Here is a 13,969-nt window from a genome sequence, read left to right on the forward strand (position 1 = left end):
TATACCATTTGTATCATTGTCAAAATTTCATCTGTTCATTCGCTCATTTGTATCTCCTACCGAGATTTATTAAACAACGACCATTCATTGAGAACTCAGATATCTTGAACTTGTCTTTTCCTCTAACACTTCCAAACAGGACATACTACAGGACAGGATATTTTGAGCACAAAGAGTTAAAAAGAATGGTAACTGGCATACAGAAATAAACCACTGATCTCCTTGGTCTTACTGAGCTCTTGACCTATTTTCCTGCCTGAATGGCCAGGAAGAAATTTCAAAAGGCTTTAACCCTCCTCAAACTCAGAAACAGAATCTAAAAATATAAACACCCTATAGAAGTTCCTTACCACCTCTTTTTATCTTCAAAGATGAGATCACTGGGCCTTCAAATGAGAGTGGTGTTAGGGGGGTCAACATTTCTGGATGCTGACTTCAGATTTTCAGGACTCTTGGGCCTTTGCCATCAGATGCCGAGTTTCTACAAGGCCATCTTAAGAACTGAAACATACCAGAAAAAGTGGAGGTTAGTCCTTGGATTTTTTTTAATGACTTGTTTCCCCTGATATCTTGGTGGTCAGGAAGTTCATTGTACTGTCTACGTTTTTTGGCTTCAATTTAAAGTATGTTTTCTAGTCTGTCTTTTAGTGAGCTGGAAATAATGCATCCTATGCCCCTTTGAACAGTCCTTCTTACTGCTGAATATGATTGCTAAGGTGCCCTTCAACTATCATTACTGTAAGCCATGTATCCTTTGCGATAAACATAATTAAAAACTGCTCCAGGGTCTTCTTAAAGTTATGTGAGATTTTAACATTTTTATGCCTGGTATGGGTGATGTTTAAAAAAACAGTACTGGGATGGGAAAACAGGAGGGATGTCAAAAGATACCCTCCATCTTTAACGCTCCCTTGATGGAAATGACAGCCTTATTTGTTTTGTTAACCAGTGCATAATTAAAAGTCAATATTCAAGATCATAATAAAAATCTGTATAACTATTCATGTTGTGAGACTGAGGCTTGGAAGGAAAATCCATTAAAACACAGCCATGTGTAATTTACAAGAAATCAGTAATAAAATGTTTGCTCTCGACATTATCTGCAAAATGGTCTGTATATTATGGGAATAAATCCATATAACTTGGAGGCTGTAGATAAACATCCATAGGCAAAGTTCACATTGAGGTTATCTGCCTTATGCTCTGAACTGGGGAGTGCTATTTAAAGGAGATAAATTGTGGTTTACTTCTCCAAGTCTCAAGTACATTGTGCAGAAATGAGTTTAGTTCCTGAGAGGGTATCTGTCGTATCCAAATAGGAAAAGAATGCCATTGCAGGGTTGTACCCATTGCAGAAAGGCTATAACTTTTGTCCTCAGTGGGAAACAGAAGGAAGCTTCTTAACACTTAAAAGTCCTGAATGAACCTTCTGTTCATACAAAAATGGGAGATATTTGATACTTTGCAAAACACTGATTCATTGGGCAATAGAGTGACGTCTTATTTTAAGTCATCAGTAAATTCAGTGCTCAAGTATGTGAAACTTTCATGAAGCTAGATCTTGGATTCTGAAGTAACAATAATTCTTTATGCATAGGAGAAAACCTAATAGCAATAGGAAGAAGTACTGAAACACCATAGCAGAAAAGTTTTCATGACAGAACGGATACCTTTCAAGGCGAGAAAATGGGCACTGGCTTTGGATAATATTTGGTTCCCTGGCCTTTGCTAAGGATCGCTGCTTCTTGCCATTTAAATTAGACTCTAAGGTTAGGGAGAGGCAGCGGGTCTCTCTTTTGTCACTTTGTTTCCTCTCCCACCTCTCTGTCACCTCTCTCCAGCAGCAGAGGTGACTTCAGATCTTGTCTGGTGATGCCTACTAACATTTATTTACAGTAAAGACCCAGTTTTAGAACCCCAGGCTTTGCTTTTGATATGGAAATGGAAACTCTGAAATTTATAAATCTCCTTTCTCTCCTGGTACACTTGATCTTGAGGAATTATTGTCCTCTGGGAGGGGGGCAGCAGTTCTCAAAATCAGCACCATCAGTGTCACCTGGGAAATTATCAGAAATGAAGTTCTTGGGTCCTACCCCAGATCTTCTGAATCAGAAACTCTGGATGAGATTTTGGAATGAGGCCCAGCAATCTATCGCTTAGCAAACACTCCAGGTGATTCTGATGCTCGCTAAAATTGAAGAATCAGTGCTGTAAGGAGTCCAGGATATTCTCTCTGAGGCTCAGAGTTCAACAATGATTTCTCTGTCCTGAGTGATAACTGTCTTTTCCCTTAAGCCAATGAATGCTACAGATTCCATTGACGGGGAATCACAGAGCAATACAATTCACTTAAATAAAAAATGGACTTCTTATATATCTCAGAAACCTTAACCCCTTTACACAGCTCCTATTTTCTGTCCTGAAAAAGAACTTTGGTAAGTATATTTAGGTAAGTCTATTTCTTAAAATCCTATGTCTCGTTCTCCTCATTGCTTTCAGAAAACAGAGGCTGGAATGCCATCTGAAGCTCTAGACCAATTTCATATTAGTCTAGTTAGAAAATACTATGTTGTACAGTACAGTGAAGATAAAATCGGTATTCTGACAACATAAATCTATAAACTGGGCCTCAGTGAACTCATGAACTAGAACCATGTTAGTAAATAATTGTGGTGAGGACCTCAAGACTTAGAAGTGCTTCCAAATCATGAAAAAAACAAATAAATCAAGCCATGTTGACTCTGCACTCAAGTAATAAGTGTATTCCGTTATCTTCTCCAGATTTAATACTTCATCTCCATGGATGTAGTCCAGTTCAACACAACTGACCCTGATTCAGCTTACTGGCAACAGTGTCCACATTCTGACTGCAAAATTCCTCATTCCCTGTTCAAACCTGAAAACAGGACGTGGGGATAGAGGCCATGGATAACACTAGGCGAAGGTTCTTGTACCAAAGTGAACAGGGAAAAGACCGCTAAGGTCCTGGTTCCCAGACTATGCGCAGGGCACTGCAACAAACCTAAGAGTGCTACAGGGGATTCTAAACTTGTGAGAGAAACACAGCGATGTTCCAGATCCACCCACACTGCATGAATTACTAGCTTGCAGTATTCCACAGCTTCAGCATTACCTCCAGCTCCTTTCAGGACACCCTACCTTCTCAAAGTTGGATTTTCAGAGGTTTCTGTGTTAAAAAGTTGTTATTGTTGTTCAGTTGCCCAGTCATGTCCAACACTTTGTGACCCCATGGACTGCAACATGCCAGGCACTAAAAAAGTGCCCTGCAAAAATCACTGTGTAACTGTAAATAAGGATGTCAATGTTCAATCCGATGCCAAGATTTGAAAAGCTGTGCAGTACTCAACAAGCACACACACCCATCAGAAAGTAACTGTGGTTATGAAAGAATGGAAGGAATATTTTTTTTCATTCAAGTACATGTGTGTTTTTTTTTCAAATGGCTACTAAGTTGTTAGGATGCAAATTCATTATCTATTTTAATCTACTTAACAAACAAAACTGTAAGGCATTTCTTTTGGCCTACAAGTATTACAAAACAAGATTTGTGAATCTCTGGGTCAGGGGATTCTTCTTATCTGGAACTACAAAGAGTAAGATATTCACCTAAGAGGTGAAGGCAGAAATGGTAGGAGCCAAAGGCTGTCAGACAGAAGCTTCCAGACAAGGTCAAGAATGTGGGACTGAAGCTGTCCTGAGTCCTCCTTTGGCCCAAAGCTTATACTGCCAGCATGGCAACTGTTTTCTCTGCCTTGTATTATAATGAAATTCTACACATCAATTTCTTCCATTAGAATGTATATTCGAGATCTTTCCTTATTTGTTTCTCTATTTTCCCAGCACAATATCACAAACGCTTTCTGAAAGATTATCCTGGAATTAAACAACTTTTTGATTCAGTTGAGGACATCCTTTCAGTCTAACTCTTTGGTTATTCTTGGATTTCTCAGATTTCAAGTGGATTCAACACCTGTGATGAGGCCTCATGATACTTCCCTGCACACTGGGGCTTGAGCAGATGTCAGAATTTAAGGTTTACGTAAGCTTGGGGCTTGGAGGCTGGCTGTCCCCACCTTTCAGAGTCTTGGACCTGTGTGTCTCAGTGAATGAAAGGATGAATGAATGAGCGGATGAAATCCTCGAAAGACTGAACTGTGTTTAACCTCATGGCCATCAGCCTTACAAGTCAGGAAACCAAAGGTAGCAGACAAGGGCAATCAGGACTGCTTGTCCACACCCCTAGGAAGTTCTCTCTTGAGAATTATGTTCTTTTAAAGGACTTCTCCAAAGCCATCAGCTCAAAGAGTCTGCCTATCTTAAGAGTCATTAAGATCTTTTTATATTTATGAAAATAAGATTTCCTGATAATTCCCTGGACACACGAACACTTTCTTAATCTCTCCTCTATACTCACCAGGAAGGATAGTGAGTTCTGTTTAGCATGGTCCTCTCTACATCATCTGTACACATAAACACGGTTGACCCAACTCTTATATGTATGATCATATCTGCTCTGACTTTGCTCCAGGTAGATCCTTAGTTATTGAGTAGAGGAAGAAAACTAAATTTATCAAAATGGTTCCATGTAATTAAAGTTCATTGACGCATCTGCCAGATTGCTTAGCAGTATGGGCTTGTGAATGGATTGTATTTCAATGGTCCATTTGTAAACCAGTTATGTGGAACATGAAATTCATTTTTCCATTAAAAAAGGTATTTATAAAAGGTAGTTAGTTTTCCAGCTTAGCCCCCAAACTCATTTAGCCTGTAATTTTGCTAGAATAACATATATTCACAAGGATGTTCATACAGCCTTGGTGTTTATTGTTAAATAAATAAGTAAAATTAAATAATAAGTTTCTACTTTTAAATGTCTCTTGAAGGCTCATATTTTGGCAAATACAGCTTTAAATAAAATGGATGCGACAGATGAAAACTTTTAGAAAGATTCTGAAACAAATTTTGTGAAAAATCTGAACCTGTAGAATCCCATTCCAGCAACAGCAGTACTTAACCCAGCAACAGCAGTAACGATAGCCTTGGCATTCATGGGAATAATTCTCCTCAGACCTCATTCTCTGCATTACCACCTCCTCCATACGTAACAGATACATGTCAATCTATCCTTCTGGCATCCCTTCCCCCTTCATCAGGTGATCATCATTGATCTCAATATTCCTTCAGAGGAAAAAATTCTACACTCTCAGTTTATGAAGTTTACTGACTCCATCTCTGAAGTTAAGAAGCATTCAGGGAATTCAGTCCTGGGTTGGCTAATCAGAGCATTTCGGCCTTCACCTTACTGACTGGTCCAGAGATGAGCATGTGATCTTAGCAGTTCTAGTCAGGACCAAGGTGCATGACTTTACTCAGACTCTAAGGAAAAAGACCTTCATTCCCCTAGAGTTTCTAAGCTTGTAAGAGGCAAGCCTGATGCTGCTTATAAGACAACAACAACAAAAAGCAACCACTGAGCCTACTTGGAAACTAAGCCAACACAGGAAGGTAGAGCCAAGGAACATAGAAAATTAAATTTCTGACTACACATTTTAAACACCTGTGTCTCAAGCCTGTTCCTTAAATACATGAGCCAATGATTTGTCCTTTATGTTTCAGGCATTTTCAGTTGGCTTTCTGTCACGTTCAATCAAAAGAGCTGATTTATTTTACAACAAATGTCAACTTATAGTTTATGTTTTAGAATACTTCTGTAAGGATACCAAAGAAGACCCACACAAGCTGTCTCCACATTCTGATACCATGCGGGCTGGTTCCAGAGATTTCCATTATCTGAATTAGAGGTCACTGATTATTTTGTTCACGTTTCTCGATTTGAGTCTATTCTACCATTGATCATCCACTGTTAATTCAGTTAAGTTCAGTCACTCAGTCACATTCAACTCTTTGTGACCCCATGGACTGCAGCATGCCAGCCCTCACTGTCCATCACCAACTCCCAGAGTTTACTCAAGCTCATGTCCATTGAGTTGGTGATGCCATCTAACCATCTGATTCTCTGTCATCCGCCTTTCCCGCCTTCAATCTTTCCCAGCATCAGGTCTTTTCTAATGAGTCAGTTTTTCACATTAGGTGGCCAAAGTATTGGAGTTTCACCTTCAGCACCAGTCCTTCCAATGAATATTCAGGACTGATTTCCTTTAGGATGAACTGGTTGGATCTCCTTGCAGTCCAAGGGACTCTCAAGAGCCTTCTCCACACCACAATTCAAAAGCATCAATTCTTTGGTGTTCAGCTTTCTTTATAGTCCAACTCTCACATCCATACATGACTCCTGGAAAAACCATAGCTTTGACTAGACGGACCTTTGTTGGCAAAAGTAATTTCTCTGCTTGTTAATATGCTGTCTAGGTTAGTCAAAGCTTTTCTTTCAAGGAGCAAGTGTCTTTTAATTTCATGGCTGCAGTCATTATCTGCAGTGATGTTGGAGCCCAAGAAAATAGTCTGTCACTGTTTCTATTGTTTCCCCATCTACTTGCAATGAAGTAATGGGACCAGATGCCATGATCTTCGTTTTCTGAATGTGGAGCTTTAAGCCAGCTTTTTCACTCTCCTCTTCCACCTTCATCAAGAGGCTCTTTAGTTCTTTCTCACTTTCTGCCATAAGGGTGGTGTCATCTGCATATCTGAAGTTATTGATATTTCTCCCAACAATCTTGACTCCAGCTTGTGCTTCATCCAGCCCAGTGTTCCTCATGATATACTTTGCATATAAGTTAAATAAGCAGGGTGACAATATACAGCCTTGACGTACTCCTTTTCTTATTTGGAACCAGTCTGTTGTTCCATGCCCAATTCTAACTGTTGTTTCCTGACCTGCATACAGATTTCTCAGTAGGCAGGTCAGGTGGTCTGTATTCCCATCTCTTTAAGAATTTTCCAGAGTTTGTTGTGGTCCACACAGTCAGAGGCTTTGGCAAAATCAATAAAGCACAGTTCAGTTCAGTTCAGTTCAGTCACTCAGTCGTGTCCGACTCTTTGTGACCCCATGAATCGCAGCACGCCAGGGCTCCCTGTCCATCACCAACTCCCAGAGTTCACTCAGATTTACTTCCATCAAGTCAGTGATGCCATCCAGCCATCTCATCCTCTGTCGTCCCCTTCTCCTCCTGCCCACAATCCCTCCCAGCATCAAAGTCTTTTCCAATGAGTGAACTCTTCGCATGAGGTGGCCAAAGTACTGGAGTTTCAGCTTCAGCAGCATTCCTTCCAAAGAAATCCCAGGGCTGATCTCCTTCAGAATGGACTGGTTGGATCTCCTTGCAGTCCAAGGGACTCTCAAGAGTCTTCTCCAACACCACAGTTCAAAAGCATCAATTCTTTGGCACTCAGCCTTCTTCACAGTCCAACTCTCACATCCATACATGACCACAGGAAAAACCATAGCCTTGACTAGATGGACCCTAGTCAGCAAAGTAATGTCTCTGCTTTTGAATATGCTATCTAGTGGTCATAACTTTTCTTCCAAGGAGTAAGCGTCTTTTAATTTCATGGCTGCAGTCACCATCTGCAGTGATTTTGGAGCCCAAAAAAATAATGTCTGACACTGTTTCCACTGTTTCCCCATCTATTTCCCGTGAATTTATGGGACCAGATGCCATGATCTTCGTTTTCTGAATGTTGAGTTTTAAGCCAGCTTTTTCACTCTCCTCTTCCACCTTCATCAAGAGGCTCTTTAGTTCTTCTTCACTTTGTGCCATAAGGGTAGTGTCATCTGCATATCTGAGGTTATTGATATTTCTCCCAGCAATCTTGATTCCAGCTTGTGTTTCTTCCAGTCCAGCGTTTCTCATGATGTACTCTGCATAGAGGTTAAATAAGCAGGGTGACAATATACAGCCTTGACCTACTCCTTTTCCTATTTGGAACCAGTCTGTTGTTCCATGTCCAGTTCTAACTGTTGCTTCCTGACCTGCATACAGATTTCTTAAGAGGCAGGTCAGGTGGTCTGTTCTTTGGAACTCTCTTGCTTTATCGATGATCCAACGGATGTTGGCAATTTGATCTTTGGTTCTTCTGCCCATTGTTAGTAATGTTTTATTCTTTCCTCCTCTGTTCCCAGGAAGATTATAGAAATGTAACAAAAAGAAAGAAGAAATCATAGAAATATAATAAGACTTTTTCTTTGGTTAGAGAACTGGAATTCTTCTCTTTTTTCACTGTCAACATGCATATCTTAACAAAATCACTTTAATCTCCCCAGGTCTTGTTCCCATATTAGTTTAAGAAGAGAATGTGATTTTGAGATTTCTAAAAGTAACTGAAGTTGTAAGGGAAACGAATTGTGACCAGAGTTAAAACAAAGGCATGGGCAATCCTGCTCTTGCACATATATCCAGAAAAGACAAAGACTTTAATTTGAAAAGATACATACACCTCAGTGTTCATAGTGGCACTATTTACAAAGCCAGACATGGAATCAAGCTAAATGGCCATCAACAGATGAATGTACATGCACGTGTGCTTAGTCACTCAGTCGTGTCCAACTCTTTGTGACCCCCATGGACTGCACCCTGTCAGGTTTCTCTGTCCATGGGATTCTCCAGAAAAGATATTAGAGTGGGTTGTCATTCCCTTCTCCAGGGGATCATCACAACCCAGAGATTGAACCCAAGCTTCCCACATTGCAGGAAGATTTTTTACCATCTGAATGTACATATATACATAGACACATGGAATATTACTTAACCATAAAAAAGAATGAAATCATGCCATTTGCAGGAACATGGATGAACCTGGAGATTATCATACTAAGTGAAGTAAGACATATAGAGAAAAATAAATATCATATGCTATCACTTACATGTGGGATTTAAAAAAAGTAATACAAATGAAATTATTTTACCAAACAGAAGTAGACTCACAGACATAGAAAACAAAAGGATGGTTACCAAAGGGGAAAGGGGGGATAAACTAGGAGTTTGGGATTAAGAAATACACACTACGAGATATGAAATAGATAAACAAGAAGGACCTACTGTTGAACAGGAAACTATATTTAATATTTTACAATAATCTGTAAGGGCAAAGATTATACTTTGCTGTACACTTGAAATTAATATTACATTGTAAATCAACTATACTTTTCAAAAAGTTCACTTTAAAGAGGTAAATTTTATAGTATGTAAAAATCTATCTCAATAGCCAATTTTAAAAACCTGGGAACCAGTAAGAAAGTGATTTCCTGAGATGAACCGAGCTGAGAGCAGTGAAGAATGGGAAAACTGGGTATTTCCTGGACACAATCCCAGTGAAAGGTAAGACAGTGCTTGGGAAGAAAAACTGAATCAAATGATTCCCCGTGGGACTCCACAAAGTGGACCATCAGTCTTCCAAGCACAAGGCACTGCAGATTAAAATTGCTCCATAGACAAATGGCTGTAAGTTTCTCTTCCATGAATGCATCCAAGCAGACTATGCTTAATATATCTGGTCATTTATACCACCCCTATAGTAAAACCCAGATGAAATAACACTTAACTTTTTATAATAGGGAGGTGAGAGGGGAGGAGAGATATTTCATGACAGAAGACTTTTATTCCTCTGAAAATGAATATAATCCTGGTTAAAAATGAGCAAGGCTTTTTAACTTATTTGAGTAATTAGTTGACATTTGATTATAAAATAAGACAATTTTACAGTGGTGATTTCTGCCTTTTCTACAACATTAATGTCCAGGGAAAGGTTTTAACTCCAAACAGAATGGGTTGCTGGCAGTATGCTAACAAGATACTCAAGATTTAAAAAACAAAACAAACAAACAAAAAAATGTCATAATATGCACAAATTTAAAGGCAGCTGTAAAAGGCCAGCCCTGAATTGTATATACAATATATTTGTCAACATTTCCTTCTGGGAGACTGTGATGCTAACTTTATTACCAAAGGCTGTTTGACACTGGTTCTAGGGTGTTCTCTTGACTCAGACAACAAACAAATGAAAAGAAACCTTGTGTTTGTTTTCTCTAATCTAGAGAAGCCAAGATGCACCTTGTGATAAATTAAAAAGCATTAGCCATCAAAATGACAGAGTTTGAGGGACTTTCGTGTCAGGGAAGATGGAGTAAACATACTTTTTCCTATTCCTTGTGTCAACTACAACTAAAAACTCTGGGCATTACACATGATAGAAACATACAGAGATTGAAAAAAGTAGAAAAGGAAGACAAATGATCTGGGGGCTTTGGCAGTCAAGGAACAACACAGTGGTAAGTTCCCTGGGTCTGTATGCACTCATTTCACATGCTAGTGAGGTAATGCTCAAAATCCTTCAAGCTAGGCTTCAAAGGTACATGAACTGAGAAATTCCAGATGTACAAGTTGGATTTAGAAAAGGCAGAGGAACCAGAGATCAAATTGCCAACATCTGTTGGATCATAGAAAAAGCAAAAGAATTCCAGAAAAACATCTACTTCTGCTTCATTGACTACATTAAAGCCTCTGACTGTGTAGATCACAACAAACTGGAAAATTCTGAAAGAGATGGGAATACCAGAACACTTGACCTGCCTCATGAGAAACCTGTATGGAGGTCAGGAAGCAATAGTTAGAACTGGACATGGAACAACAGACTGGTTCAAAACTGGGAAAAGGGTACGTCAAGGCTATATATTGTCACCCTGCTTATTTAACTTATATGCAGAGTACATAATGCAAAACGCAGGGCTGAATGAAGTGTAGGCTGGAATCAAGGTTCCTGGGAGAAATACCAATAACCTCAGATATGTAGATGACACCACCCTTATGGCAGAAAGTGAAGAAGAACTAAAGAGCCTCTTGATGAAGGTGAAAGAGGAGAGTGAAATAGCTGGCTTAAAACTCCACATTCAGAAAACTAAGATCATGACATCTGGTGCCATCAGTTCATGGCAAATAGATGGGGAAACAATGGAAACAGTGACAGACTTTATTTTCTTGGACTCTAAAATCACTGCAGATGGTGACTGCCACCACGAAATTAAAAGACCCTTGTCCCTTGGATGAAAAGCTATGACAAACCTAGACAGCATATTAAAAAAGTAGAGACATTACTTTGATGACAAAGGTCCATATATTCAAAACTATAGTTTTTCCTGACGCAAAAAGCTCACTCATTGGAAAATACCTTGATGCTGGGAAAGATTGAAGGCAGGAGGAAAAGGGGACAACAGAGGACAAATAGGCTGGATGGAATCACTGATTCCATGGACATGAGTTTGAGCAAGCTCCGGGAGTTGGTGATGGACAGGGAAGCCTGGCGTGCTGCAGTCCATGGGGTCACAAAGAGTTCGACACATCTGAGCAACTGAACTGAAAAACCTACAGATTCAAAAACTCGAGCAAATCCCAAAGAGTGTAATTTTTTCTTTAATCCACAGCAAGTGCATTTATCTGCTGAGGCTACTGTTACAGAATATCACACACTGGGTGACTTGAATAACAAAACTTAATTTTGTCACAGTTCTGCATGTTAGAACTCTAAGATCAAAGTGCTGGCAGAATGATTTTCTGGTGAATCCTTCCTTCTCGGCTTGTAGAACAGCTGTCTTCTTAGTATGTCTTCTCATGACCTTTCTTCTGTGTGTGCATGGCAGAGGGGTGTGGATGGGAGAAGGGGAGAGAAAGAGAGGAAAAGAGAGAGAGATCTCAAGTCTCTTTCTCTTCTTATAATGATATGAGCTGTATCAGATTAGCACCTCATACTATAATCTCAATTGACATATAATACCTCCTAAAAGGAGTGAATATATGAACTGACTGGTTCAGAATTGGGAAAGGAGTATGACAAAGCTGTATATTGTCACCCTGCTTATTTAACGTCTATGCAGAGTACATTATGAGAAATGCCTTGCTGGATGGATCACAACCTGGAATCAAGATTGCAGGAGAAAAATCAACAATCTCAGATATGTAGATGATATCACTCTAATGGCAGAAAGTGAAGAGGAACTAAAGAGCCTGTGATGAAGGTGAAAGAGGAGAGGGGAAAAGCTGCCTTAAAACTCAACATTCAAAAAACTAAGATCATGGCATCTAGTCCCATCGCTTCAAAGAAAATGGATGAGGAAAAAGTAGAAGCAGTGACAGATTTTATTTTCTTGGGCTCCAAAATCACTGCATTGACTGCAGCCATGAAATTAAAAGACGCTTGCTCCTTGAAAGCAAAGCCATGACAAACCTAGACAGCATATTATAAAGCAGAGGCATCACTTTGCCAACAAGGGTCCGTCTAGTCAAAGCTATGTTTTTTCCAGTAGTCATGCATGGATCTGAGAGTTGGACCATAAAGAAGGCTGAGTGCTGAAGAATTGTGGTGATAGGGAAGACTCTTGAGAGTCCCTTTGACAGCAAGGAGATAAAACCAATCAATCCTAAAGGAAATCAACTTTGAATATCCATTGGAAGGACTGATGCTGAAGCTGAAGCTCCAATATTTTGGTCACCTGATGTGAAGAGTCAACTCACTGGAAAAGACCCTGATGCTGAGAAAGATGGAAGGCAAAAGGAGAAGAGGGCAGCAGATGAGATGATTTTCACTGACTCAAGAGACATGAATTTGAGCAAACTCCAGGAGATAACGAAGGACAGGGAAGCCTGGTGTGCTTCAGTCCGTGAGGTTGCAAGGAGTCAGACACAACTTAGCCACTGAACAACAACCTCCTTAAAGACCATATCATAAAATATGGTGACATTGTGGGTTAGAGTTTAAACATACAAATTTGGAGGCAACATTTCATTCTGCAGCACCAAGAAACATCCATCACAACAAAACTTCTGAAAATTACAGACATAAAATTCCTCAAGACAGCAACAGAGTAATGACACTTATAAGGAAAACAATTTGGATGATAATGGATTTCTCATCACCAGCAATGGAGCTCAGGAAGCATTCCAACACCATTAATTGATTTAAAGAGAAAATAAACCACAATAATATTCCCCCGAGGAATGGGGGAACTGAGCTGATATCACATCCCAGAGCCTGAGCAGCCTTGGTTCCCAAGGCAGAACTGGGGTGGAGCCGAGAGGGAAGGACAGTACCTGCCAGCAAGTTAGCCCCCTTTGGACCTGGAGGGTCTGGTCCCTTGTAGATGGAACCCCAATCTCTAGATACAGGCAGGCTCTCCAACAGCTCAACTAAACTTAGTGCATTCAAAGGACAGTGGACTCTCGGGGCTGGAAGAGCTTTGAAAAGTCCCCTGCTCTTCAAGTCTCCTGTTGGTGGGGTTCCCTCTGGCAGGCTCCTTCCTGGGAGTCACCTCCCCTAAGTATGACGGCACCCTCAACACAGTGGTCTCGGCAAAATGCTTGGAATTTGTCTGTGGAGTGAAGGGTAAGGGGGATGAAGTATGAGACATGAGCCCGGGGCTGTTTCTTCTAGCATATTCCACCGTAATCTACAACCCAGTAACAGGAGTTTGTCTTTAGCTTTCCTTGTCCAAGCAACCTGAGTGGGGCATCAAGAAATGCTGCCGCCTTGTGGACATTTTCTGTAACAACAACTTTCAAACTGGTGTTTCTGAGCACTTTATTATTTCTAAGGCTTGCAAGTCAGTAAATCACACCTGCCCTCAAGAAATGTCCTGGAGTAGATAATTGGAAAACAGTTCCAAACATGGCAGACCGTCAAGAAGCCAATTTCAAGGCGTAAATTAAATGCGCACTGTTTTGCTTTTTTTTTTTAAGTCCATGAAAAATGCTCCACATAGCTCATTATTCAGTCAGTTCAGTTCAGTGGCTCAGTCGTGTCCGACTCTTTGCGACCCCATGAATTGCAGCACGCCAGGCCTCCCTGTCCATCACCATCTCCCAGAGTTCACTCAAACTCACATCCATTGAGTTTGTGATGCCATCCAGCCATCTCATCCTCTGTCGTCCCCTTTTCCTTCTGCCCCCAATTCCTCCCAGCATCAGAGTCTTTTCCAATGAGTCAACTCTTTGCATGAGGTGGC

General features: G+C 40.3%; 1 long non-coding RNA gene across 1 annotated transcript in view; it reads right to left on the reverse strand.

The window, feature by feature from the left end:
- Positions 1 to 350: 350 nt before the first annotated feature.
- LOC121817233 (uncharacterized) overlaps positions 351 to 13,969 on the reverse strand; it is a 101,768-nt gene continuing 88,149 nt past the window's right edge. The window contains exon 3 of the long non-coding RNA XR_009597509.1: positions 351 to 501. This is a non-coding gene — a long non-coding RNA (uncharacterized LOC121817233). The remainder of the gene's footprint in view (positions 502 to 13,969) is intronic.

The sequence above is a fragment of the Ovis aries genome, chromosome 19 (genome assembly GCF_016772045.2).
Source record: "Ovis aries strain OAR_USU_Benz2616 breed Rambouillet chromosome 19, ARS-UI_Ramb_v3.0, whole genome shotgun sequence".
NCBI classification, from domain to species: Eukaryota; Metazoa; Chordata; class Mammalia; order Artiodactyla; family Bovidae; genus Ovis; species Ovis aries.